The sequence below is a fragment of the Macaca nemestrina genome, chromosome 3 (genome assembly GCF_043159975.1).
Source record: "Macaca nemestrina isolate mMacNem1 chromosome 3, mMacNem.hap1, whole genome shotgun sequence".
Lineage (NCBI taxonomy): Eukaryota > Metazoa > Chordata > Mammalia > Primates > Cercopithecidae > Macaca > Macaca nemestrina.
Window position 1 is genome coordinate 51,055,646 of NC_092127.1, and position 27,158 is coordinate 51,082,803.

The 27,158-nt window shown below is 36.7% G+C and overlaps 1 protein-coding gene across 12 annotated transcripts in view; it reads left to right on the plus strand.

Moving 5' to 3' along the window:
* Positions 1–27,158, plus strand: part of LOC105493253 (solute carrier family 7 member 11) — a 788,950-nt gene that overhangs the window by 543,551 nt on the left and 218,241 nt on the right. For 2 of the 12 annotated variants that reach the window (XM_071093034.1, XM_071093027.1), the window contains exon 1: positions 16,419–16,573. The exons of the other annotated variants lie outside the window; for them this stretch is intronic. The gene's annotated coding sequence lies outside the window, so the exon portion shown is untranslated. Of the gene's footprint in view, positions 1–16,418; positions 16,574–27,158 lie in introns of those variants that run through there. 12 annotated transcript variants of the gene reach the window in all.

Here is a 27,158-nt window from a genome sequence, read left to right on the forward strand (position 1 = left end):
GGCTTCTCTTGAACTCCTAGCCTCAAGTGATCCGCCCACCTTAGCCTCCCAAAGTGCTGAGATTACAGGTGTGAGCCAACATGCCTGGCCTGAAATTCTATTAGAGAACATTCACAACCTCCATAATAAAGTAGTTTGCTGTTATTTACAAGTCAACTGAACCAAGTTTTAATATTCATTTCTGTGATTTAAAATTCTACTTTCTTCATAACCCTTTAAATGTATGAAAAAGTGGGATTTTGTGGATTCTAAGGTAACATCATATTAGTAGAGAATGATTTTACTGTTTTTACTTTTGGGTTCCTATATGATATAGTTTGGTTCTGTGTTCCCACCCAAATATCATCTTGAATTGTAATCCCCAGGTGTTGAGGGAGGGACCTGGTAGGAGGTGATTGGATCACGGGAGCAGTTTCCCCCATGTTGTTCTCACGATAGTCAGGGAGTTCTCATGAGATCTGGTTCTTTGATAAATGTCTAGCAGTTTCCCTGGTGTGCTCTCTCTCTCTCTTTCTCTCTCTCTATCTCTCCTACCACCTTGTGAAGAAGATTCTTGCTTCCCCCTTACTTCCGCCATGATTGTAAGTTTCCTGAGGCTTCCCCAGCCATGCAGAACTGTGAGTCAATTAAACCTCTTTTCTTTACAAATTACAGAGTCAGGCAGTATCTTTATGGCAGTGTGAGAGCAGATTAATACACCATATATATGTATTAATCTCAATGCTTTATTGTAAAAGTAAGTGTTAAGATTATTTATAGGTGCTTTTCTCCTTCCCACATTTGGTGACAAGGCCCCTCACTGGTATCATGGCAGGCTCTGTACTAATCAAGATATTAAGACGAAAATTTCGTATTGATAATCAGAATAAAAAACATAAGCAATTGTTTGTCAAGTGAGTTACATCTGAGATTGCTCTCCTTAAATTTTTTTTTTTAATTCAATCTTGGTTTCTATTGAATAACCCTATAGAATTAGTAAATTATTTAAATAAGATTTAAGTAGACTTAAATACATTGCTGTTACTTGATGAAAAAACAGCCTACTCAAGAATAATTTAATTTTTTCAAAGATAATATTTACAATGGAGGAGTTATAAAGGAACATATATCTTTGATGTGACTTTAATACTCGAGAGTTGGCTGTCTAAAATCAAGATGAAAATACAGCTGTATTAATTTGACTCCTTAGTAGCCTCCGTCACTCTGCTTAGCACTTCCAGAGGTCTGTTTTCTTTCTTCTCTTCTCAGGTTGATGAACCCATTGTGACAAATATTAGGGGGTTACTTAAATCCTCTAAAATGCTTCTCTGCAAAATGTGGTTATTCTTCAGATCCTTAGCTACTGGTAAAACTGTTTACATCTGGCCAAAATGTTGCCTCTGGGAATCCAGAGGGTTGAAAAGATGAAATGGCCAAGGGCAGCAGCCTCATGCATTACATTATCACCTGTCAGTGTATCTTACGTTCTCTGTAAGAACAAGATGGCCCTCCCCACTCAGGCCAAGACCTTGAGCACCGGCCAGATGCCAAGCAGCTTGTTTGACCTCATTAAAATTGAGCGATCATGTAAATGTTTGGGTCTGAGGCCAAATCTCTTAGAGCTGTTTAAAATTTCTGAGGATATTATCATAAGACATTTGATTTGTGATCTTTTCCTAGTATTTTCTAGCAGAGCACTCTGAATGGAAATAGGCCAAGAGGGAATTAGATCAGGAAATTAGGATTAAAAGCAAAACATGTACTACAAAAAACACAGCCAATACATGGCTACTTATCTCACTCTTTTTTTCTCTAAAAACAATTCATGTTGTAAAAACTTAGCAAATATAAAGTTAAAAATTATAGTTAAATGAAACTTGTGAACTACAAAATATGGCATTAGCTGGCCAGACAAGCAAATAGTGTTTATTTTCAGGGAGTAGGGATTTGGGGTCCTGACAGCATCTATTTGATACTATGCTAACTCACGGTCATGACCTCTGCCTCCAATCCTATTCTGCTGAAGGTCAAAAAAGTGAATTTAGATTATATAGAAAGTGCAGTACAGGAGAACAGTGCAATTTCTCATGGCTTCATCAAGATCACGTGGGATTGGTAACTGATTAATTTTTCTGAAGGCTGCAGATTTTCTTGAATATAAATCAAACTTCCATCTATGAAGGATAAAGTTTTTACTTCCAGTTTAATTATTTACTGCCAAAGGACATGCTTTCACTATTGCTTTGGTTCCCGTGAACTTCCCTGCACAGTGTTCTGTCAAGTTGGTGCAAATGCCTCCACTAATTGGTGTCCTGCCCTGTTGTCCTCATGCTGAGTTCAGCATGAAGCTGGTCTCTCTCAACGAACAGCCTTAGGGTGATGAAAGCTATGCAGCACTACACAGCACAGATGTGCCGTGCCTGAATGTGTTTGTTCAATCAGCATGGACACTTTTCAAGTAAAATAAAACAGGTGACCAAATTTGATTGTTATTTGTAACTTTCATAGAAATGATGTTTGTGCTCTTGCAGATACCTATTGGCCATCAATGACTCCAGTACTGTTTCTTAAAACTATCATCAGCCACAGTGGTAGCCCAAACATTGAGAAGGAATCCTCACTCTTCACTGCCTACTGACTTCTTATGCTTATGGCGAGGTCCTTTTAGGCATAACCTTAGTCATATCATTTTATATCTGTACCTCTGTCTCCTTGTCTATAATATGATTTGGGACTACAAAATGACAAATGTTCTTTCCATATCTAAAAGCATAGGGTTATGTGACATAATTGGGTTACAGGATGGAAGTGAGAACTTAAGAAATAAGTTGAAAATATTGCTACTTTGATTCATGGAGATTTTATTATCATGAATTGACTTTTTAAGTCATTCTCTTTTATAAGGAATTAAAGTGAGAATAGAAGAATAAGAATAGCAGCTTTCACCTCATCTTAACAAAATCATAACACCTCACATTTACACAATAACTGCTAACCTTTTTCTAAGTATATTACAATTTGTGAAGCACCATTACATACATGATGCGAGTTGAACTTCACAACCACCTGGTCTAGTGGGTGAATAGAGCAGCTATTGTCCAGCATCTCAGAAAGGTCAAGTCAGAGAGATCAAGTGGTTAGTGGTAAGCTTGCATGAGTCCATTTCTTTTGTTACTAACACAATGACTGTTCCACGGTATGACCCTACCTTTATGCTTTATTTACTGCTAATAACCCTTCTAATACTTTTTCTGACTTAGAAAAATATAGAACCTTGCTATATAAAAGATGTGCATTTGCTTTTAGCTTCCTGAAACCATGTTTCGTTGGCTTTTCAATGTATTTGACTTCTAGTTATATTTTAAAACTCAGATTGTAAAATTGTTGTGGAAGCTATTTTGCTTTTACTTTGTTTTCAAAGGTATGTGGGAAATGTTAACTTCTTAGAGGTATAAGGGGAAAAATCCTACATGTCTATTATTATATTGGGTGACAATCCTAAAAAGGAATATATACATATGGCTAGTGGGTAGTGGGTATGGGCAATAAATTGCCTGTTAAAACCAACCTGCCTTTTTAAATGTGGGGAAACATTGTCCCCTTAAGACATAACTATAGGAAAGAATACTGAGGTCAGAATTACAGACTCCAGAGGAATGCATAGACTCTATTTTTTTTTAGAAAAACACTCATGAAAACATAGTAATTAAACATTGAACAATCTTGGAAATTTTTCTTGCTATGTGACTGTTATTTCTAGGAAGCAAAGAGGAAGAGTCAAATGTGAACATTCATGATTCATTCAGAAATCTAGACTCTGAGTTTTCACAATTTTTATATGACTTCTCAGGAAGTTTTCCCTGTAGCTGTGAAAACAAATCACAACTGACACCTCAAATACACTAGTTCGCAAATTAAAAAATGACTATTACAGTGCTTTCATGTGAAGGAATGTTTGACTTTCTAACAACCAATCTTTGTGGAGCTAAAAATATTCTAAGCAAGAGACAAGCATTTACGTGAGTTTATTAGAATCAAGCAAAATTTTCCCATGTAATTTTAGTTTCTTGAAACTCTGGGGCAGAACTCTTGTTCCTCTAGGTTTAGACTCCTTATAGTATCATGGCCACTGTGTAAATAAATAAACACATTGATAAATAATATTTTCTGTTTTCAACCCCCTCCACCTAAAAGACATCTTCTTTAGGGAATCCAGTCTGGCTATTTTGAATGGCATTAACCCAACATATCGATTCATTTTCTTGACTGAGTTGCCCTTTTTTAGTTTGGCCAAGTCAACCTTATTTTGAGATGCAGGGAAAAGACTTTTATTCTTGTTTTGAAAATCTTGCTGATTTGCTGAACAAACCTCCAGCCTGATCTTTTTCTTTTGTAAGTTACATAAGTCGTACTGTGTGAACTAACATCTTGTCACTCATTGTCCTAAAGCAAAAACCAAACTGGTGAGAAACCACCTACTGCTGAATATCAAGCCGGTGCCAAAAAGGCAACAGCTACATGCTGTTCTGCTGTGCCCTGAGTGATCAAACAATACTGAGAGCAAACAGGAACTTCAGCAGCAAGAATCAAAGGACTTCCCTAGCCCAGGAGAGTGGAGAGGAGCAGGGGAGGGATTTTCTTTAGGTGAGGTGACACTATGCAAATAAAGGCACCTGTACTTTGTTTTCTGTTCGGGATCTTTGAGTACCATTAGAGGAGAAAACTTCAGGCGGATGCAATTTTTATTTAATGGACAGAGAAACAACAGAGGACCGCTGTTAGAATGTTTTTGCTTTGTATTTGGTGTTTACGTGTATGTATTTATGTTTAACTTCTTATTTTTAAACATTTAAACATTTTCTTCTGAAAAGAATTTGAAGTATCTCATGTTTGTCTCTTATACACACACAGACATGTGCATACACACACACACACATTACACATTTTTATTTAAGGCCTTCCATATTATCTTTTATAGATAAAACCAGACAAAATGTTTCAGGGTACTCATCTTAACAATGCAGTTAATAAAATCAATTGTATTAATGTCCCTTCATCCCTTCAGAAGTTGTTTCCGTTGGCCAAAACAAAATCTTAATTTTGCTGGAAGTTGAGAGGAAATGTTTTGGCAGAATTGATCTTCTTTTTTGAGATGGAGTCTCGCTCTGTTGCCCAGGCTGGAGTGCAGTGGCATGGTATCGGCTCACTGCAACTTCTGCCTCCCAGTTTCAAGCAATTCTCTGCCTCAGCCTCCCGAGTAGCTGGGACTACAGGTGCTGTCACCAAGCCCAGTTAATTTTTTGTATTTTTAGTAGAGATGGGGTTTCACCATCTTGTCCAGGCTGGTCTTGAACTCCTGACCTCATGATCTACCTGCCTCGGCCTCCCAAAGTGCTGGGATTACAGGCGTGAGCCACCGCGGCCAGCCTGATCTTTTTTTTTTTTTTAATAATATAGTCAACAATTAATAACTTTAAAACTATGTCCACTCATATTCTTAAGAATGATTGTTTGATGATATAGAAAATAAAATTTCTATAACTGTATACCACTTTAAAACTTTCACAGTAACACTGTGGTTTAGAAGACACTAAAAAGGAATAGACAGGCAGAAGGGATGGTTTGTTGCTTCTAGTTAGTATTATTTTTACTATTTCCATCATTTAGCCATTATTCACCTGCTGACTCTTGGTAACTTGTATATTCCCTACAGAATGAAAGCATCACCAACATTTGGTCACAGGCCTAAGAGTATTAAAACTCTGATTATATTTGGTATAAGGAATAAGTTCTTCATATTGTGGTCATGATGTCTAAAATATACAGAATTTCTGGTTTCTTGTTTTCAATATGTCTTAATTTGGGATGCTATAATAAAGTACTGTAGACTAGGCTTTTAAAATAACAGATATGTATTTCTCCCAGTTCCGGAAGCTGGAAGTTTGAGACCAGGGTGCCAGCATGGTCAGGTTCTGGTGAGGGCTCTCCTCTGGGTTGCAAACTGCTGACTTTTCACTGTATCCTTACATGGTGAAGAGAGAGCAAGCTCTTTGGGGACTCTATAGGGACACTAATCAGGTTTATGAAGGCTCTAATCTCACAACCTCATTTAATCCTAATTACTTCCCAAGGACCCTACCTCCTAATAACATCACATTAGGAGATGAGGTTTCAACATACGAATTTTGAGGAGATACTAGCATTCAGCCCACAACACAGTGCTTTATGAGATGGCCTCTAACAGCCTCATCCTCAGCTACATCTGTTTATATGTACTTTATTTCAGCCGTGTCAACTTATTGAAGGCTTCTCTCTCATGTCATGCCACTCTTCCATGTCTGTGCATTTGCACAGTGTTAGGGAATAATATTTCTTTCTCTAGTCTGGTGTTTCTATGATGAGGGAGGAAGTTCTGCTAGAATAACATTCCTGACTTTATTTCCCTTTTCATATCCTCACACTCTTCACTCCAGAGCAGGTAGATTATGGCTTCTCTAGTCGGAGGGTTTGGAAAGAGAAAGTGATCATGAGTATGCCAGCTCCTTCTCTTTCTTTTTATCAGGAGCTGGTCCATTCTCCTTGACTCCTCATGTTCTCCTGGTCCAGCATTGCCTGCAACTGGTTGTCTGACCAAATCACTATTAGAGTCTAGAGTCCGCTTGCCCACACATGCCACCTGTATCCTCCACCTGAGCCTGTTTTTAAGGTTTTCTTCGTGGCTCCTGTCTCAATCAGTTGGGGGTTTTGTAACAAACTACCATAGACATAGACTGAGGGGACTATAAACAACATAGATTTGTTTCCCACAGTTCTGCGGGCTGGAAGTCCAAGATCAGGGTGCCAGAATGGTCAGGTTTTCATGAGGGCCCTCCTCCAGGTTGCCAATTTCTTTCTGTACCATTACATAGAAGAAAGGGATGAAGAAATTCTCAGGGTCCCTTTTGCAAAGACATCCTATTTATGACTCCTCCACTCTTACGAACTAATCACGTCCCAAAGGCCCACCTCCTAGTACCTCCTAATGCCATGCCAGTGGGGGTTAGGATTTCAACATATGAATTTTGAGGGGGAAACACTCAGTTTATAACAGTCCCCATTTGCTGTCTTCTTTGGATTATGTCTCAATTGATTATTATTTTGAGAAAAGGGGTGTTATTTTGGGGCTCCCATGAAACTACAACACGTGTTGTCTTTTCCTGCTGTGTCTTTTCCTTTCTTTTTGTCTTTTAAATATTCATCTCAGGCATCATTCCCTCTTGGTTTTCCTCCTTTCTTCTTCTGTGCTCCTGTGGAATCACATGCTTCCTTCTCCATAGCTTATTTTCTTGTCTCTCCCCCACTAAACTGCAAGCTTGTTGGGTGCAGAGACTGATGGGTTAATCTTTGTCTTCCCAGTGCCTATCACACACAGAACCTGGCATACAGTAGGTATTGGATAAAGGTATTTGGAATGGAGTAATGAATTATGAGAAGATCTAAGAGCTAAGATCAATTTTTAATCCACCAATACTGAATTATAGCAGTTAAGTCTTATAGTCACAAAGAAAATCCATGAGTGTGTTTTCTTCTTCAGAAACTGTTCATCTTCCATGCCGCTGTCTTACACCACTTTATATACATCATAATTATGAAGCTACGCCCCCAAGGGTTTTTTCTGAAAGTTACTCAAACCCCAACTCCAAATGCCCTAGCAGTATATAAGTATTGGCACCAACGTTTCCTTCCTAATGTTATTATTTTGATTGATATATCCAGTAAATATAGAGATGAGTGTGAGTGTGTGTATGCACCTTGGGAATGGAAGTCTGTAGTCGGGGCTTAGCAGCAGAACGCTGGGGATGAGAAGCTGAAAATCTGATATATATTTTGTGGCCCTGGCTGCAAATAAATCCTGAGGTCTACACTAATAAAGTGGCTCATTTGAAGTCAGTGATTTTGAGATGAGGGGCACAGTAGCAACCAGTGATTGACTCGGCAGGCAGCAGATCAGGTCTTAAATCAAAGGGCAGCTTTCATCCTTGTTTCCTATGGACCCAGGCACCTGCCATTCATCAGCTGCTTTATTCCCACCTTGCACATGATTGACACCTATTTACTGTCCAGTTTAGTATCTTTTCATGTGTGTCAATCCTATCCTCCTAAATGGGTTGTAAGCCCCTCTGGAGCAGTGTGACAACAGGGATACACTTCTTTGTAGATTTGTAAGTCTGTTGCACAGTGCCTTGTATATACTTGATGCTCACAGAAGGTTTTTTGTGATTGATTCTTTGTAACACTAACAGCAAACATAACTTTCAGCATGTAAAACATGAAAATAGTTACAAATCTCTGTCTTTAATCTCTAAAAGGTAATGGAAACCTTTAACTATTTGATCCTCTCATTGTCTCTCCTTTACTTCCCCTTTTATGACAAAATAAAGCAGATTTTTTTCCTGCTAATTTACCTAAGCAAAGGGTTATTGTAGCTGAAGATGAAATAGTTGGAATCCTGGAATGTTTTAGTGACTCCCAGGTTCAATATCGGTAAATAATGTGGCATTGCTGAGTTCTGGGAGAAAATAAATGCTTTAGCTTCAAAAACTAGCTGTTAAACAGAGACAGGTGTATCATGTTTACAAGGAATGTGACATTATAAACTCAGTCAAAACAACCCATCCAGATGTGCAGTGATTTGTATCCATGATCTCAGAGAACTCTGTCACAGGTTTTATGGGTAATTTTTGTTTGGGAGCATTTAGACACCTTAGCAGCCAACTGGAATGTGGCCAGTATCAGTAACAACACACAGATGAAAAACTATTATCTAATCAACTCCCATCAAACCAGTCAGTGGTAAAACAGTGCTTCTCCGAAACACTTTTTACAGATAACATTTTGGTTGTTAAATTTATGAAGTGTAAAGTTACATAACTTCTTTTTTGAAAAAGTCAAGGCTGCATTTTCATACACACATCCACCCACAAATACAGTTCGGCAGTGGAAGTACTAATAAGGTCATTGACAAAAATAAATTACATAAATTGTATTTAGCAATTTTCAACACTCACTGAGAAAGTCCACGCAGGGGGCATGGCCTTGCCAATTATGAAAAATGTTATCCTGAATAATCAGCAGAGTGTGTTGACAAAAATGTCAGCATGAGCGGAGGCAGTGTACTTCATCTACTGGCGTGTGAGATACACCTTTTTGAACCCAAAGTTTTGCTAATTTAACGTGTTTTCATCTTACAGGCACACTGTATATTCTTACTATAAATTTGGTAAAGGTAGTCCTTGTCTTAAAAGAAACTGTTTCTATTCTATATCATGGTGTATATCATGGGAAAATGTTACTGCATCAATCATTTGGTTGGGAGAGGGGTGACTATCTTTCTTCTGTGCTTCAGACATTAGGTGCTCTCTGCCAAAAGAATAAAGGAATGCCCACAATTTACTTGAATGCCCTACTAGAAGAGCACTGGGATCACCTAGATTATAGATCTCTGTTCCTACCAGGATAAAACTGAATTTCCTGGGTCCTTTCTGTTCTCAACCTCACTGGATTCAAGGTGTAGGGAACCCTAGCCCTCCAGTACACACACACCTGAGCTTACACAGATGGATGGGCATGTTGGCCATTAACTGCTCCACTAACATGCAGTTACTTGGGCTACTTTGAATATACACCCAGGAGAAATTACAAAAGTGAAGGTGTGATGGGATATTGGATACTTCTTATTGGAGAGTGCCATTATTTTAGTTTCCAAATGTCAATTTTTGGTTTAATAAATTTCAGAATCAAAAAGATTTTTGAGATACATGATTTTAATTGCTCTCTTAGTCATTCTTCTGAAAGTACTTCCTCCGTGGTCACAAGTTGCCACCTAACACGAATCCAAAACCACTTCCTAAATGGAAAGACCCCTTTTCTCACTTTGAAGGAGTTGGCCCTGACTGCTGACCTGTTCTATCTGTCCCATGCCTCCTGTGGGCATCTCTGCTTTTTCTCTTTCCTTTGCTAGCTTCTCTTTTTTCCTTTATTTCTTTAAATGCAGGAGCTTCCTAAATTGTGTCTTTACTCTTTTCCTTCTTGGTGTTCATTGGTAATCTCATCCTCTCACATGGCTCCAATTACGATTTGTGTGAAATAGCTCTCAAGTTTATGTCCTCCCTCCGGAATTACTGGAACACACTCCCATGGTGCTTGTGTGTTTCATATCTATCATACTTCACTCACCATTTTGAAGTTCCTTAAAATTGTCTTCTCATTCTCGATTCCTCATTCTTGTTAACTGAAGCATCACTATTATGGTTAGATGGGATCCGAATTTCAAACTCTGTCTTGACTCTCCTTTTGCCTCAAGATCTAAAGATTCATCAAATTATGTCGTTTCCTTCTTATTGTTGTGTCTTAGATCCTCTTAGATCCCCTCCTTTCTCATTGTCAACCCTCAGTTCATGTTTTTATTGTCTTCTTCTCAGAAAGTTAATACAACCTTTTAACAGGGATCTAAGTCTCTTTTTGGATTTCAATTCATCTCATAAAATACTTTCAGATTTATTTTTGTGAAAAAAATTTTTTTCAGTATCACTTCACTGTTTTAACAGTCAGGCCGGGCGCGGTGGCTCACGCCTGTAATCCCAGCACTTTGGGAGGCCGAGGCGGGCGGATCACAAGGTCAGGAGATCGAGACCAACAGTGAAACCCCGTCTCTACTAAAAATACAAAAAATTAGCCGGGCGCGGTTGTGGGCGCCTGTAGTCCCAGCTACTCAGGAGGCTGAGGCAGGACAATGGCGTGAACCCGGGAGGCGGAGCTTGCAGTGAGCCGAGATCGCGCCACTGCACTCCAGCCTGGGCGACAGCGCGAGACTCCATCTCAAAAAAAAAAAAAAAAAAAAAAAAAAAAAAAAAAAAAAAAAAAAAAAAAAGACTCACTGTTTTAACAGTCATCTGTCTCACTCACTAAATATTCATCGAGTAGAACTACATATGACTAAGGAATCCCTTTGTTGGATATGTACCTAAAGAAAATGAAATCAATATCTCATAGAGATATCTGTGCTGCCATGTTTACAGCAGCATTATTCACAATAGCCAAGGCACGGAAAGAACCTGTGTCTGTTGCTGAAGAATGGATAAAAATGCTGTGATATACACACAGAGAAGAGTATTTTTCAGCCTTAAAAAAGGACATACTGACAACAATGATGAACCTGGAGAACATTATGCTAAGCGAAGTAAGCCAGACCCAGAAAGACAAATGTGGCATGATCTCATTTATATGTGGAATCTTAAAAAGAAAAAAAATCAAATACATAGAAACAGTAGAATAGTGTTTACCAGGAGCAGGGAAGCAAAGAAAATAGGGAGATGTAGTTCAAAGGATAAAACTTGTTGTTATGTACGATGAATAAGTTTAGAGTGCTAATGTGTTGCAGGAGGACTCTAAATAATATCGTATTAAAAATTTGTTATGAGAATATATTTTGCATGCTCTTGACACACACACGCATACACACACACACACATGAATTAACTATGGAAGGTGATGTAAAATTTGCTTACTTGTTGTAATCATTTCACTTTGTATATGAAAACATCATGTTATATACCTGAAATATATACAATAAAAATATGTATTGAGTTTGTACTATGTGCTTGGGACTTGCATAAATTCTGGTGTACAAATGTGAAACATGATCTTGTCTTCAAGCAATTCCTAAACAGGTAACCCATAACTATAATGCAGGGTGATTTGTATAATGATATAAGTATTTTCCTACCTCTAAAGCAGCTGCTTAGCATTCCTTTCCTCTTTATACTACACAATTTCTTGCCATTTTAAAGACCTAGATATAATACCATCTACATTGTGGTGTTTTTCCTTGTCTCTTTGATCATATTTCCTTCATTTGAAGTACTATATAATTTTTTCTCTGAATCATTTATTTGGAAATTAATCACCCACTAGTTTGTCATTTCTTCCGATATCAATTTTAACTGTAATTTAATGTTTAATATTTTGTCTCGTATTCTCATTTAGGTTGTCCATGTTCCAAGATTAGCGATTAGGTCTTAAGCTTCTTTATAGTCTGCCCTAAACTTTATACTACATTGCTATTAGGTATTCAAATGAAAACATGTTTCAAATGATAAATATTAAGTACATTTTACTGGGTAAGTTAATATCTTCTTTTCTACCCTGATTTAACTCCAATACTGACATAAAATGGTTTCAACTATTTTTATACACAAATTTTTGAACAATAAAGTTTATTTTTAAGTGGGCATTTTCAACCTTCTATCCTATTCAGACTTGTCCTTGCAATTTTTAAGTACCATCTCTTCTAACAGTTCCCACAAGAATTGTTGTTAAAAATGAAATTCAGTGTAGTCTCCTGAGAGATGAAATATGTCCTTCAAAATAATTTCACCACAATACATTTTCTGACTCAGGAGATTTTGATTTTTGTCAACTTGGTCTCAAGGCAAACCTTGAGTGTTAATATAAAGAAATAAAACGCAGTGCTAATGATACAGAGACTGCAAATTCCATTAGATAATATTCTCTATTTATGTGGAATAATGAACTAATTCAAGATTTTAACATACTAAAGTATTAAAAATTAAATTACTACAGTGATTGCATCATTTCTGATTGCTGCTATAACAACCACAGACTTAGTGGCTTCAAAGAGCAGAAATTTATGTGTATTTACAGCTTCATAGATCAGAAGTTCAACATGAGTCTCTCAGAGCTAAAATCAAAGCATCTGAAGGCTGCTTTCTTCCTGCAGAACGTAGGGGAGATTTTATTTTCTTGCCTTTTCCAGCTTTTAAAGACCACTGGCATCACTGGCCCCCTCCTCCAGCTTCAAAACCAGCGACGGTGGGGGCCAAGTGAATCCTCCAGTCCCAGTCCAGTTTTTGGATGACTCAGTGCTGGCTGACATCTAGATTGACATTGACATTGTGACACAGGACTCTGAGTCACAGTGTGGGGTATTTTGTTACACAGCAATAGAAAACTAATGCATCATATGATCTACCACTAAGTCTGTGGTTATTTGTTATAACAGCAATAGGAAACTATGTAATCACTGCAATAATTTAAATTTTAAATACTTTAGTATATTAAAATCTTGAATTAGTTCATTATTCCACATAAACGTAGAATATTAGCCAATGGAATTTGCCATCCCTGTATCATTATCATTGCATTTTATTTCTTTACACTCAATGTTTGCCTTGAGACCAAACTGACAAAAATCCCCTGAGTCAGAAAATGTATTGTAGTGAAATTATTTTGAAGGACATATTTCATCTCTCAGGAGACTACACAGAATTTCACTTTTGACATGTGTTCTGAGGGTCACTAATTCAATTAGATGCTCTTTTAAACAGTGATTCCTTGTTCTAACAACATTAAGGAGCACTATATACTCTATGCCTACTCTTGGATAATTAAAATATACATTAGTAGGAAATAAACTTTCACACGATTTAACTCAAATGTCAAGTACATTAATTTGACCATGGGTCACCCCCTGCTACTTCCTCCCCTGCCACCTATTTTCAAGCAGTATCTACTAACAGCCTTTAGGATACCTTTTGCAAAATTTTGGTTTACTCTAATTTTCCTATACTTTTTAAAATAAGAAATTGAGCCGGGCACGGTGGCTCACGCCTGTAATCCCAGCACTTTGGGAGGCCGAGGTGGGTGGATCACCTGAAGTCAGGAGTTCGAGACCAGCCTGACCAACATGGTGAAACCGCGTCTCTACTAAAAATACAAAAAATTAGCCGGGCCTGGTGGCAGGTGCCTGTAATCCCAGCTACTCAGGAGGCTGAGGCAGGAGAATCACTTGAACCCGGGAGGCAGAGGTTGCAGTGAGCCAAGATCGTGCCATTGCACTCCAGTCTGGGCGACAGAGTGAGACTCTGTCTCAAAAAAAAAAAAAAAGAAAAAAGGAAATTGAATGGTAGAGAGATTGGAGCTTTCTCAAAGTCTCTTAATTTAGGCAGCAAAATGAGTTTAGAGCATAACAAAACTAGAACTGAGGCCTCCTGGTTCCTGTGTCCTTTACCTCTGCTGATCAAAGTTTGCTTTAGGGGAATACGTGAGCAGATGGTTAATAGCATCAAGAGGCAAGGCCTGAGATATCACCTCACACCAATCAGAATAGTGATTATTAAAAAGCCATGAAGCAACAAATGCTGGCGAGGTTGTGGAGGAATAGGAACACTTTTACACTGTTGGTGGAATGGAAATTATTTCAACCATTGTGCAAGACAGTGTGATGATTCCTCAAAGATTTAGAACTGGAAATGCCATTTGGCCCAGCAATCCCATTACTGGGTATACACCCAAAGGAATATAAAACATTGTGTTACAAAGATACATGCATGCATATGTTCATTGGAGCAATATTCACAATAACAATGATATGGAATCAACCCAAATGCCCATCAATGATAGACTGTATAAAGAAAATGTGGCACATATACACCATGGAATACTATGCAGCCATAAAACGAAACAAGATCATGTCCTTTGCAAGGACATAGATGAAGCTGGAAGCCATTATCCTCAGCAAATTAATGCAGGAACAGAAAACCAAACAGCGCATGTTCTCAATTATAAGTGAGAACAATGAGAACACATGGATACAGGGAGGGGAACAACACACACTGGGGCCTGTTGGGGGAGGATGTGGGGGAGAGAGCATTAGGAAAAAAAGCTAATGCATACTTGGCTTAATACCTAGGTGATGGGTTGATAGGTGCAGCAAACCACCATGGTACACGTTTACTTATGTAATAAACCTGCACATGCTGCACATGTACCCTGGAACTCAAAAAATAAAATAAAATAAAAGAAGAAGCAATGCCTGTTTTTCCCTTCTTGACTCACTTCTCCTGCCCTCCCATTATACCATGACCTGAAACTCAGCCATCAGAGTGTTTGTAATGGAAGCTTCAGTACAAGTGAAAAAGTCTTTAGGAGGAAAAACACTTTATTCTGTTAGCAATTGCTTGCAATTTAGGATGAATTAAGTATTTACGGTTTTGATAGCTGGGCGTGGTGGCCCACACCTGCAATCCCAGCACTTTAGGAGGCTGAGGCGGGTGGATCATTTGAGGTCAGGAGTTCGAGGCCAGCCTGGCCAACATGGTGAAACTCTGTCTCTACTAAAAATACAATAAATAAATTAAAAAAAAAAAATTAGCCAGGTGGTAGTGGTGCATGCCTGTAATCCCAGCTACTCGGGAGGCTGAGGCAGGGGAATTGCTTGAGCCTGGGAGGAGGAGGTTGCAGTGAGCTGAGATCAGGCCAATATGCTCCAGTCTGGGCAACAGAGTAAGACCCTGTCTCAAGAAAAAAAGAAAAAAAGTTATGGAAAAATATGTAATAACTGAGGATCCTAGGTCACTGAAGAGGAGTATAGTGCTTCCCTGGACTCTGTTTTTTTTAGAGGTCCTACTTTTACTTTCTCTGGCCACACCACCCTTGTAGGGTGAGACTTGTGCAGTGGCCAATATACCTTTTCCACCCAGAGCCCACATTTCCCCTTTAGACCATATTTCAGCTACCAGAGAGCCCAGAGTTGCCCTGCTAAAGGGCCTTGCCCCCATTCCTCAGATGCAGGCAAGTATCTTCCCTGGGACCACCCTTCGAAGGCAGACCATGCCACGGCATCCATGCAGTGGACCCAAAGGGTGGCCAAGGGATGGTGGCTGTTTTTGTGGGGTGTACACAATTCCCAGGCCGGTCATAGTAAAAGCTGAAGTCGAAGTTCCAAAGAGAAGGTGAATGTCTTGAAAGTGGGGAACTGCTTTTCCTAGAGCCTCAATATTTAGGCACAAAGCACTGAGTCTGCATATTCTGAATTAGAACCTGCCCTGTCAAGTTGTTAGGAAACTGTATTTATCAAGTTAAGTGGATAGAGCATATTTTATTTAGTAGTTTTTAGCTGGATTTACACCTTTCAACTATTTAGACATGTGGTATGTGGGCTTCCGTTTGTGCGCTTGTCCCTGCCTGCCGTGCGGTTTCCCGCTGGGCTGGCAGAGGGTGTGTTTTGTGTGTACACATATGCACACATTTGTTGAAGAGGCACACAGTGATAACAGGAGTGGAGGGGGTGGGGATGTAAGACAAATCAATTTTCCAGCATTGCTCTTGGACCTGTCATTCTTTGTCGTCAAAATAAAATCGATTCTTCGGTACATGAGATTAATTTTAGACATTACATCTGGTAAGTATTTATTAGGTAATATCTAGAACAATTTAAAAATATTTGCTGCCTCTACATAGTACATTCATCAGCAGTTAAATTCCTTGATTGAAATTCTCAGTTCAGCTAGATTCCGAGGAACCCAAATATTGACATATCTCAGTTATTGACAATCTCCTTTGTCCCAATTCTTTTAGCCCAGTGTTTATAAAGGGTGATTACAATATCAGCAGCACCAGCCACCTGGGAACTTGTTGGAAAACAAAATCTGGACAGTCAGTCCCCAATCCCTAAGCCTAACCTAAAACCCCTAAGTGGGCAGATTCAGAAGTCCACTTAAGCAGCTCTCCGTGTGATTCTGAAGCTTGGCTGCAGGTAAGGGTTGGGAACCAGCTCTTTGGCCTATACTGACTTCTTGATAAAGTTGATTAGAGGCAAATAAGGCTGAAAGTTTTCTTTGTTCCTGCTTATATTGGTTCAACAGACCCAAATACACACCACTGGGAAAAACAGCATAATTTTATAATTGAAATACAGAGAGCTCTCACTTTAAGTTTTTTTTTTTTTTTAAGAAGAAATGAGTGCACTATTGTAGTTTAGATATTGCAGCAATTGCTAGATTTTGTCTGCTTGGTGCTTTTGCTAATACTTGCTCTCCTTTGGATTTCCTTATTTTTATATTGACCAGTAGTTTCAAGTTGCGGTTCTGGATATTGTTTTCCAGGTTCAAAACCTGAGAGGTGCTTCATTAAGTTTTGAAATGCCGTACAACAGAATCAATAACTTGAAACTGAACTTCAGAGTTGGAAAGTAGCAAAAGAAAAATGCCACTGTTTCTCCACATGTAATTTAACTTCCATAAGGAAAATAAATCTGTTGCTTGTTTTTTTTTTTTGTTTGTTTTGTTTTTTACAGTTTCATTAAATTCTCTGATCACAGTATTAGTGAGCAAACCCACTCTGATATTCACTGTAATTGAATAATAATAAAAAAAGGAGTGTTTTTATCTAGTGGCATAAAAAGAAGATGCAAAATAAATTGTACTGATTTCTGGACTTTCAGTGAGGGTTAATATTTATTTACTAATTGACATTTAATATAATTTTACTTTGTATTTACTTAGAAATAAAGTGAATTGATGTAAAACAGAGAGGAAAGCAAGAGAGGATTGAACATAGAAGTGCTCCAGGATCAAAGCTGGTGTGTCATGGGACAACTTTTACAAGTTAGTTATTGGTCATCTTTCTGTCTTTATTAATCCACTGTTTCAATATGAACACTGTAGCCAGTGAGACTGCTTCAAATGAATGTGAAAGAAAGCTGATCCTCATCTGCTGAAACCTGCGAAGTCTACTTGTAGGCCTTGCTAACCTGTGAAACCACCTCTATTGTTAGCCATCGTTTTTTATTTTTATTTTTTAAAGGACTGATGTATTCAATAGGTAGAATTAGAATATGATTTGCACCTCTTGACTTCTTATTTATAATTCTTCTTCCTCATTTCTGGGGTCTATGTTTTGTCCCTTCAAATGTACATTAAACTTTTTAAGATCCAGGGTCTTCATTTCATTTGCATTTCTACCAGCACCTAATAGTTTTCTACTCTTAGTGAAAACTAAATAAATTATTTGAAAATAATTAACATTGTAGCTCACTCGAGTAAAGTCAAATTGATAGTGCACCAGTGTTACAAAGGGATATAGAACATACATGGTGAAAAGTGAACATCTCACCTAATTCCAAAGCTTTGTCTTTGGACCTTCATTTTTCTTATTTTATATAAAGGGTTTCTATAATATACATTAGAATTCTTATTATTAACATTACTTTTAAGTGACAAATAATTGTATACATTTATGGGGTACAATGTGATTTTTGATATATGTATACAATGTGGTTGATTAAATCAAGATAATTAAAATATCCATCATCTCATCCACCCATTGTTTTCTTAGTTATTTGAAATTTTTTCTTAGTTATTTTAAAACTCAAACATTTATATTAAAAATACAGGTTGCCTATGGTTCCATTCCGAGAAAGGAAGTAGCAAGTAAATTCTTCTTGCATTTTTTACAGAAAAGAAAGTGAAACATAATGTTGCAGGATGAGAAAATTCTAAAAAAGAAAATATGATGGTTGGGGGAATATATATATCAAAAAATTTCTTGATTTTATACTTACAAAATAACTTTCAAGTTTTAATTTTTATTTGCTTGAAGGTTTTTGTGCACATTTGAATATTAATGTGTTTCTTCTCAAAATGAATATTTGAAATTAAAAAATAAGAAAGGATGATGTCTATATCTTTTGCAATCTGCAGTAATTAAAACGAGTTCACACCTTGATTCTACTCATTTTGAGAAAAGTAAATTTCTCAATATTGTAAATTATATGCCTGCACTATGGCATTTTATTTTATATTCTTAAAATATGTACTTTAAGAAATGACCATTAAAAGAAAAGACAAGTAAACACAGCTTCATCAGATTGTATCTTAGCCTTTAGATTTGCAGTTGTTTAAAACTCATAGAAACAAGAATATGATCAAATAGTTAAAACTGAGCAATATGAATGGACGACATTCTACTCACATAACAACACAATGTACTGAAAAAGGCGTATCTTGCATTTCAGTACAACTATTTTTCAAGTTTGCAGTGAGTATGTATTATTTGTGTACCATGTGCAAAGTGTCTTTCTAGGAGCTATTGCTACAAACGTGAATTTTAAAAAATTAATTTTCCTGCCCCAAAGTAGCTTATAGTAGAGAGAATTAAAAATACAGAGATAAATAAACATAAAGTTATTTATGACCATTATCACTAACAGTTTGATACTATAAACAACTAACTGTCACTGTGGTGCACTCAGCAAAATTTTTAAATTTTAATATTTAAATATGAAATCTAATTAATGTGTCACGAACAATGGTAATAGAAACTGGTAAGATGAAAAAGTGTTAGTCCCACTTATACTGAGATGCAGGTTTAATGAATCTGCTCTTGCTAGATATAAAATAATTAGCTAACCTACATTGGGAAGGTCAGGTATTTTGTAATGTCTAATAAATATAGAGGATATATATCTATGATTATAAAATAATACTGCGATTTTGCACCTACAAGGTTAATTTTGTATTACAAAAGTAAATTGAGACCTTGTATGTTTCAACCTTTTATGATTTAATATGCAATCACTGAATCATAGTTTTAGCTTGGTCTTCAGCTCATCCTCAGGAGATTCTAAAGAGGGATGTTGGATGCATGTTGATATAGTATCTAGACAGGTAAAGGTAGACTGTGGTGTGTTAGGACCACGAATGTGTTATAAAAGCAAAGTGAAGGTACTGCAATTTGTAGATCACAACACAATTTGCGAGCCTCCAGACACCCACATTTAATCCACACCTATCCTTCTGGGGTAAGATTGTAGTGTGCAGTTTTATTGTGTTTTACAGGTGGGATAAATAACTAGTTTCACGTTGTTTTTGGAGTAGGGAATAAAACAGAGCTCTTTTTACTTCTTACCCTGTAATTTGGCTACTGCTTTCCCTTAACAAGTCATTATATTCTCTTTCGCAAGTGTCTCAAGTTATTTCTTATTTTGAAATCCTGTCTTCTCAGTTAGATTTGGGACTGGGCCGCTTCTTCCATATCGTATAACACTGATCATACAGTAAATGCTTATAGTCCTTGATATATATTTTAAAAGTTTTTAAAATTTTGTATTTTATAAGAATTGCTGATACTGAATGGAAAAATTAAACATCACAGGAATGCTGATTCACAAGTATCCTCTGACTGCTGGCACATTGAATACTGACTTTGGCTTTGAGGGGCCTGTGCCTTCCTAACACATTTTTTCACTTGCAATAACAAAGTTGCAGTTTTCTGACTTTTACAAACGAAAAGTGCTGTAGAATAAGCAAAAAATGGGTTTTAACTCCTCTGAGAAACTTATTATGTAAATATACATTATTATGATAATAAATAATAATAATCTATTTTCTGAAGCATAATGCCAGTGCAAAAGTCATTTGGGGAGGCAAACATTTGTTAGTTGTATGGAGGTTTCATCAAATCAAGTCTCCATTCCATGATAATAGATACTTAAATGGATTTTTCTATTTCATGAAGGCACTTCAAAGTTTAGAAGCAAATGCATTGTTAGAAAGATCAGATAATAAAAACGATAATTTTTCAAAAATCTTTATGGCCTGCCAAATTTGTTGCATGAAAAGAGCAGAAAATCACAATCCTTTGGTAAATTGAATTTGATTCTTTTTAATTTATTTGTTCATTCCAGTTACAAGTCCAATCACAGGTTTCTCAGACTTGCTGAGCTTGGGCTTTTATTCGACTCAAGGTGTTTTAATTTTGAATGTAGCTTTTATAGTTTTTGCTTTTAGGGAAAAGAAAGTTGCCTGCCCTTTTTTTTTTTTTTGTAAGAGACTATTATAAAATTCGAGTATAAGATTAAAATAGGATCAGTGGTTCTCATAGTTGGGAGATATTTGTGATGCCTTATTCATCTCTGTTAATAAAGAGTTTCGAAGTTATGTTAATGAGCTGCACCTGAAGGAACTAGGGGACTCTTGAAAAGCTGGAACTAAAGGAGGATGCAAAGACTGTAATATAGTTGAAAATTATAACATGGAAGAGGACATAGTCTTGTTCAATTTTGAGCCAGAAGGTAGAAATGAAAAATTTAGGTGTAAGTTATGGGAGAGTGCTTTTTAATTCAACTTAAGGAAGGGGTTCCTAGTAATGTTCCTGAATACAGAAAGTATTCATACTTCTGTGAGGAATACTATAGAAAGGATTCCTGAATCCTGTTGAGGACTTGAACCCGTAGGTCCTATAAACCTCTCAACTCTTAACATTTTGGCAGTTCCATTAGAATCTGTTTTTACTGCAAAATTCGAAATACAAAACTCAAGTAGTTCTCAAATGGATGCCTGCCTCCTAATTTTCCAAGTTCATTGATTAAAATACCACTTTTCCCAATTCCAAGTATCAAAACGTTCATCTTTTTCATATTTATTTCTCCTAAAATCTCTCATAACTCACCAGTCACCTAAGCCTACCGGTTCTTGTTTCTCAGTGTCACTCTTAATTATTATGTTATTTGTTCTCATCTGTCCAATCAAGGCCCTCATCAATTTAGACCTGTATTGCCACAACTTCTTAACATGTCTTTCTAATATTTGCATATATAGTCCTTAATCTGTAATTTCCTTTCGTATACTTTTATGTCACTCTCATTAAGAATATAACACTTAATCCTTTCAATGCGTTCAGATTTTCTCAATCCAGTATTTAAAATCTTTCTTAATGTGGCCCCAACTTATCAATATTTTCTCTTACTGCTTCCAAATGTCAGCCAGTTTGTTCCTTTTGACTCCCCTCAACCCAACACACAAGCTATAGGTACCAGTATAGGTAAAATCTTACAATCTTTTGTGTCCCTCCAAGAATGTTTCTTAGACCTAACTTATCCCACAATAACCTTTCTTTTATTTTGAAATTAACTTAAAACCCACCATGTGATTTATGTCAAAAGAATATCCACTTTTTAAAATAGCTGTCCACTAGTTTGTTTACGTGTGTATGTAAAAGTTACAAACATCACTTTCCTATTTTAAAATCCATGACTCTATATTTCATTTTACAATTTTCCATAGAATCTAAAGCAGTGTATACCATGAACATATATTAAACACACATCAAATTCCTATCAAATGATGAAATAAAAAATTATAAGTAGTATATGTTAAATGGAGAAATGGATCAAAGTGACTTCTCAGGGAAAGACCTCTAAGATATCTGTGGGTAGATGTGCTTATACTGATTCTCTTAGAATTGGAAATAGTTGTGAGTGCCAATAGAGTCAGCCCTGATTTAACACATGTCTTTTCTCTTGGTCCATTTTGATGAGCAGTATGCCATGGACTATTAGCCCCCAAAACATTTTGCGTTAAATAAGATATCTCACTGCACATAATTCTCATTTTGCAGTTAGAGCTTCAGGCTTTATTACATCTGAAATACCATGGAACACATAATCTTGACTTTGATTTTTTACAATGTATTCAGGATGAACAGAGATTTTAGTGAATTTGATTCATATCATCAGTTCATTTATTAGAAGATATAATGACAGAACCATAAACCTGTCACCCGAGGTGGCACTAATGAACTACTTTTGTGAGCTCCCTAAGAAATGAGGGTAATATTTGAATTGAAATGGACAATTGAAATGGACATGGTTCTTTATTTCTAGAGGTGCAAAAATTGCACTTGTAGGTGTGAGATCCTGTCCTTGCCTGTGATTGATGTGTTTTTTTGATGAAAGAATGCCATTCTGCTGAAATTCCCAGAATTTTTATTTTAGTCTTATCCTCATCTCAATCTTAATTTCCTATACTTATTGGATGTTTCAGGTGTTCTCTTTCCTTTAAAGTAATGAGAGAAAGATAAATAGCAAATATAAATATGATTTATCTATAGAACTTTTAATTTTTAATGTCTTAGCCTTAAAGGAATCTATCACAGAACTACTGGTCCCAGGAATGTCTGTCTACACAACATTAAATAATTAGCAGTTCACCACCATAATACCACCACCAACATCACAAATCATATAATTGAGAGTCTGCAGTAGAAGCAGACATTAGTAATTATAGCAAAGGTTATTTAATTATAGATGAAATAAGTGCTATGAACAAAATGAGTACATAACAGTGACCTGATCAGTCTGGGAGGGACAGGGGAATTAGGGGAGGAGCAGGGCCAGGGAAGCTTCTCTGAAGAAGTGACATTCAAAGAGACAGGAAGTGTGAGTAGAAGAAAGGAGTGGGTTAGGTGAAGATCGGGGATTGAGTGGGGATGGGGCTTTTAAGCGAAGGAAACAACTTGTTTAGTGGCAAGAAGTTACTTAGCTCTTCAGAGTAATGAAGGAGTAATCATGTGCCTTGAACATAATGAGAAAAGAAAGGAGGATATGTGAGGCTGGATGAAAAAGTGAATAGAGGCCATATCACAAAAAAAATGTTGTTAGTAAACATAAGGAGTTTGAATTTTATTCTAAGAGAGTGGGAAGCCCTACTCTAATGACATGATCCATTTTAAAGATTACTCTGATTTTTGAAAGGAAAAAGACCGGAAGCAAGAGATCAGCTAGGAAGTTTTAGCAATACTTTCAGAGAGAGAGAGAGAGAGATGAAGGTACTTGAGTCAGGAGAGAAGGGGATGGATTTGAGATGGATCAGGGAGGTAGAACATGGTGATTGCTGTTAGGTAGAGGATAAGAGAGAAGAGCTGTCCTTCAAGATTTATGGTAGAAACAGCTTGATGAATGGTACTGTCATTTACTGAATGGGAAATGGTAGAAAAGAAACAGGTTTTTGAGTTTAGTTTAGGCCAGGTTGGGTCCTGAGTTGCCTAAAGTGGGGCTGGGAGGAATGCAGTTGGATAGTCAATGGATAACTGAGACAGCAGTACTGAACAGGACACAGAATTTGAGCCACTTTTGTTCCTAATTTTCTCCAAATGAGAGCAGTTTCAGCATACTTTTGTACACCAAAACTAAACAGACAAAAAATAAAAAGTACCCCCGCACAAATTCAGTTTCAGAAATGTTGATGAATAATATGCATTTATTAGCAAGGTTTTGGGAGGCAAGAAAGGATGTTCATGGCATAGCAAAGCTTCTCATTTAGCTCCCTTGAAATATTTAGCACTTTCCCAAGGGCTCTTTCTCAACAGCAGCTGCTTCATCTCTTACCCTCTTTTTCTACAATCCTCAACTTCACCTTTACCACTGCCTCACCCCCATCTTCCACAATAAATCTTTATTTCTGTAAGTTTAGCTTTCCCTTATTTCCTGTCATCAATAGAGTCACCACTCACCTTCTCATCAAAACAAAGATCCAGTTCAGAAGCTACCTGCCAAAGAATGGTGAAGTTTGAAAGGACAGGGAAGACTGTAAAGAGTAAACAAATGCTTTCCTGCAAAATAAACATGTTAATTACATATTCAGGATAATGTAAGCTATGAGTGGAATCTCAACTTGAAAAATTTACTACTGGAGAGAGAGATATTAAAGGAGCTATTGTCTAGCAACTTGAAAGGGAGGAGGAAATCCAAAAGACTAGAGGTTCCCTAAACAAAGGAAAAAGAGATTTACAAAGAATGTAATGATCAATTTATCAAATCTGTCAAAAGGTAATTTGCATATTTAAAAATACAAATGAGGCTGAGCATGCTGGCTCATGCCTATGATCCCAGCACCTTAGAAGGCCAAGATGGGTGGATCACCTGAGGTCAGGAGTTTGAGACCAGCCTGGACAACATGGTGCAACCCTATCTCTACTAACAATACGAAAATTAGCTGGGTGTGGTGGTGGGCGCCTGTAATCCCACCTACTTGGGAGGCTAAGGCGGCAGAATCACTTGGACCCTGGAGTCAGAGGTTGCAGTGAGCCGAGATGGTGCCACTGTACTCCAGCCTGGGTGACAGAGCAACACTCCATCTCAAAAAATCAAAACAATACATAAAAACAAAAATACTACAAATGATAACATTTTACTTTATAAAAAATCTGCTATATATACTTTCAGAAAACAGAAAAATTGACAGGCCCGAATTTGTGCCCCAAATCTTGCTATGAATTTCTTTTGTCTAAACATGGCAACATTATTAAGTTTTTTTAAATTTAACTAAATCTAATGTTTAAATTTAATGTTTAATTAAATTTAAAAATGTTTGTGGGTACATAGCAGGAGTGTATATTTATGGGTTACATGAGTTTTTTGTGTGTACATAATAGGTGTATGTATGGGATACATGTGCTATTTTGGTACACTCATACAATATGTAATAATCACACTCGGGTAAATGGGATATCCATCATCTCAAGCATTTATCCTTTCTTTGTGTTATAAACAATCCAATTATATCTTTTAGTTATTTTAAAATGTACAATAACATTGTTGACTGTAGTCATGCTGTTGTGCTATCAAATATGAGATCTTATTCATTCTATATAGCTATATTTCTGTACCTATTAACCATCCCTTCTGTCCCCCCACCCAATAGCCCTTCCTAGCCTCTGGTAGTCATTATTTTACTCTCTATCTCCATGAGTTCAATCGTTTAAATTTTAGCTCCCACAAGTAAGTAGGAACATATAAAGTTTGTCTTTTGGTATGTGGCTTGTTTCACTTAACATAATGTACTCCAAGTCCATCTATGTTGTTACAAATTATGGTATCTCATTCATTTTTTATGGCTGAATAGCAGTCCATTGTGTATATATATCACATTTTCTTTATTCATTTACCTGTTGATCCATTCAATTTAAGTTGCTTCCAAATCTTGGCTATTGTGAATAGTGCTGCAATAAACATGGGAGTGCAGATATCTCTTCAACATACTGATTTCCTTTCTTTTGGGTATATACCTAGGAGTGGGATTGCTAGATCATATGGTAGTAGTGCTATTTTTAGTTTTCTGAGGACCTCCAAACTCTTTTTCCTACTGGTTGTACTAATTTCCATTCCCATCAACAGTGTACAAGGGTTCCTTTTTTTTAACATGCTTGTCAGCATTTGTTATTGCCTGTCTTTCTGATAAAAACCACTTTAACTGGGGTGAGATGTTACCTTATTGCAGTTTTGATTTCTATTTCTCTGATGATCAGTGATGTTGAGCACCTTTTTATATACCTGCTTGCCATTCATGTCTTCTTTTGAGAAATGTCTATTCATATCTTTTGCCTATTTTTAAAATCATATTATTAGATTTTTTCATATAGAGTTGTTTGAGCTCCTTATATATTCTAGTTGTTAATTCCCTGTCAGATGGATAGTTTGCAAATATCTTCTCCCATCTGTGGGTTGTTTCTTCACTTTGCTGATAGTTTTCTTTGCTTTGCTGCAGCTTTTAAACTTGATGTGATTGCATTTGTCCATTTTTGCTTTAGTTGCCTGTGCTTGTAGAATATTACTCAAGCAATCTTTGCCCAGACCAATGTCCTGGAGAGTTTCCCCAATGTTTTCTTTTGGTACTTTCATAGTTTGAGGTCTTAGGTTTAAGTCTTTAACCCATTTCAATTTGATTGTTGTATATGGTGAGAGATAGGGTTCTAGTTTCATTCTTCTGCATATGGATATCTAGTTTTTCTAGCACCATTTATTGAAAAGACTGTCTTTTCCTAATGTATACTCTTGGCAACTTTGTCAAAAGTGGGTTCAATCATTTGTATAGATTTTTTTATGGGTTTCCTGTTCTGTTCCACTGGTCTATGTGCCTGTTTCTTTATGCCAGTACCATGCTGTTTTGGTTACTATAGTTTTGTAGTATAATTTGAAGTCAAATAATGTGATTCCTCTACTTTTGTTCTTTTTGTTCAAGATAGTGTTGGCTATTCTTGGTCTTTTGTGCACTCACGTAAATGTTAAAATTGTTTTTTTTATTCCTATGAATAATGTCATTGATATTTTAATAGGGATTGCATTGAATCTATAGATTGTTTCAGGTAGTGTGGACATTTTAACAATATTGATTCTTCCAATCCATGAACATGATATAGCTTTCCTTTTCTCATGTGTCCTCTTCAATTTATTTCATCAATGTTTTATAATTTTTATTTTAGAGATTTTTCACTTTGGTTGTTAATTTCTAGGTGTTTTATTTTATTTGTAGCTATTGCAAATGGGATTAGTTTCTTGATTTCTTTTTCAGACTGTCTGCTATTGGCATATAGAAATACTACTAATTTTTGTATGCTGATTTTGTATCCTGCAGCTTTGCTGAATTTTTTCATCAGTTCTAATAGTTTCTTTGGTGAAGTCTTAGTTTTTCCAAACATAAGATCATATTATTTGCAAACAAGGATAATTTGACCTCTTCCATTCGAATTTGGATGCTCTTCATTTATTTTTTTGTCTGACTGCT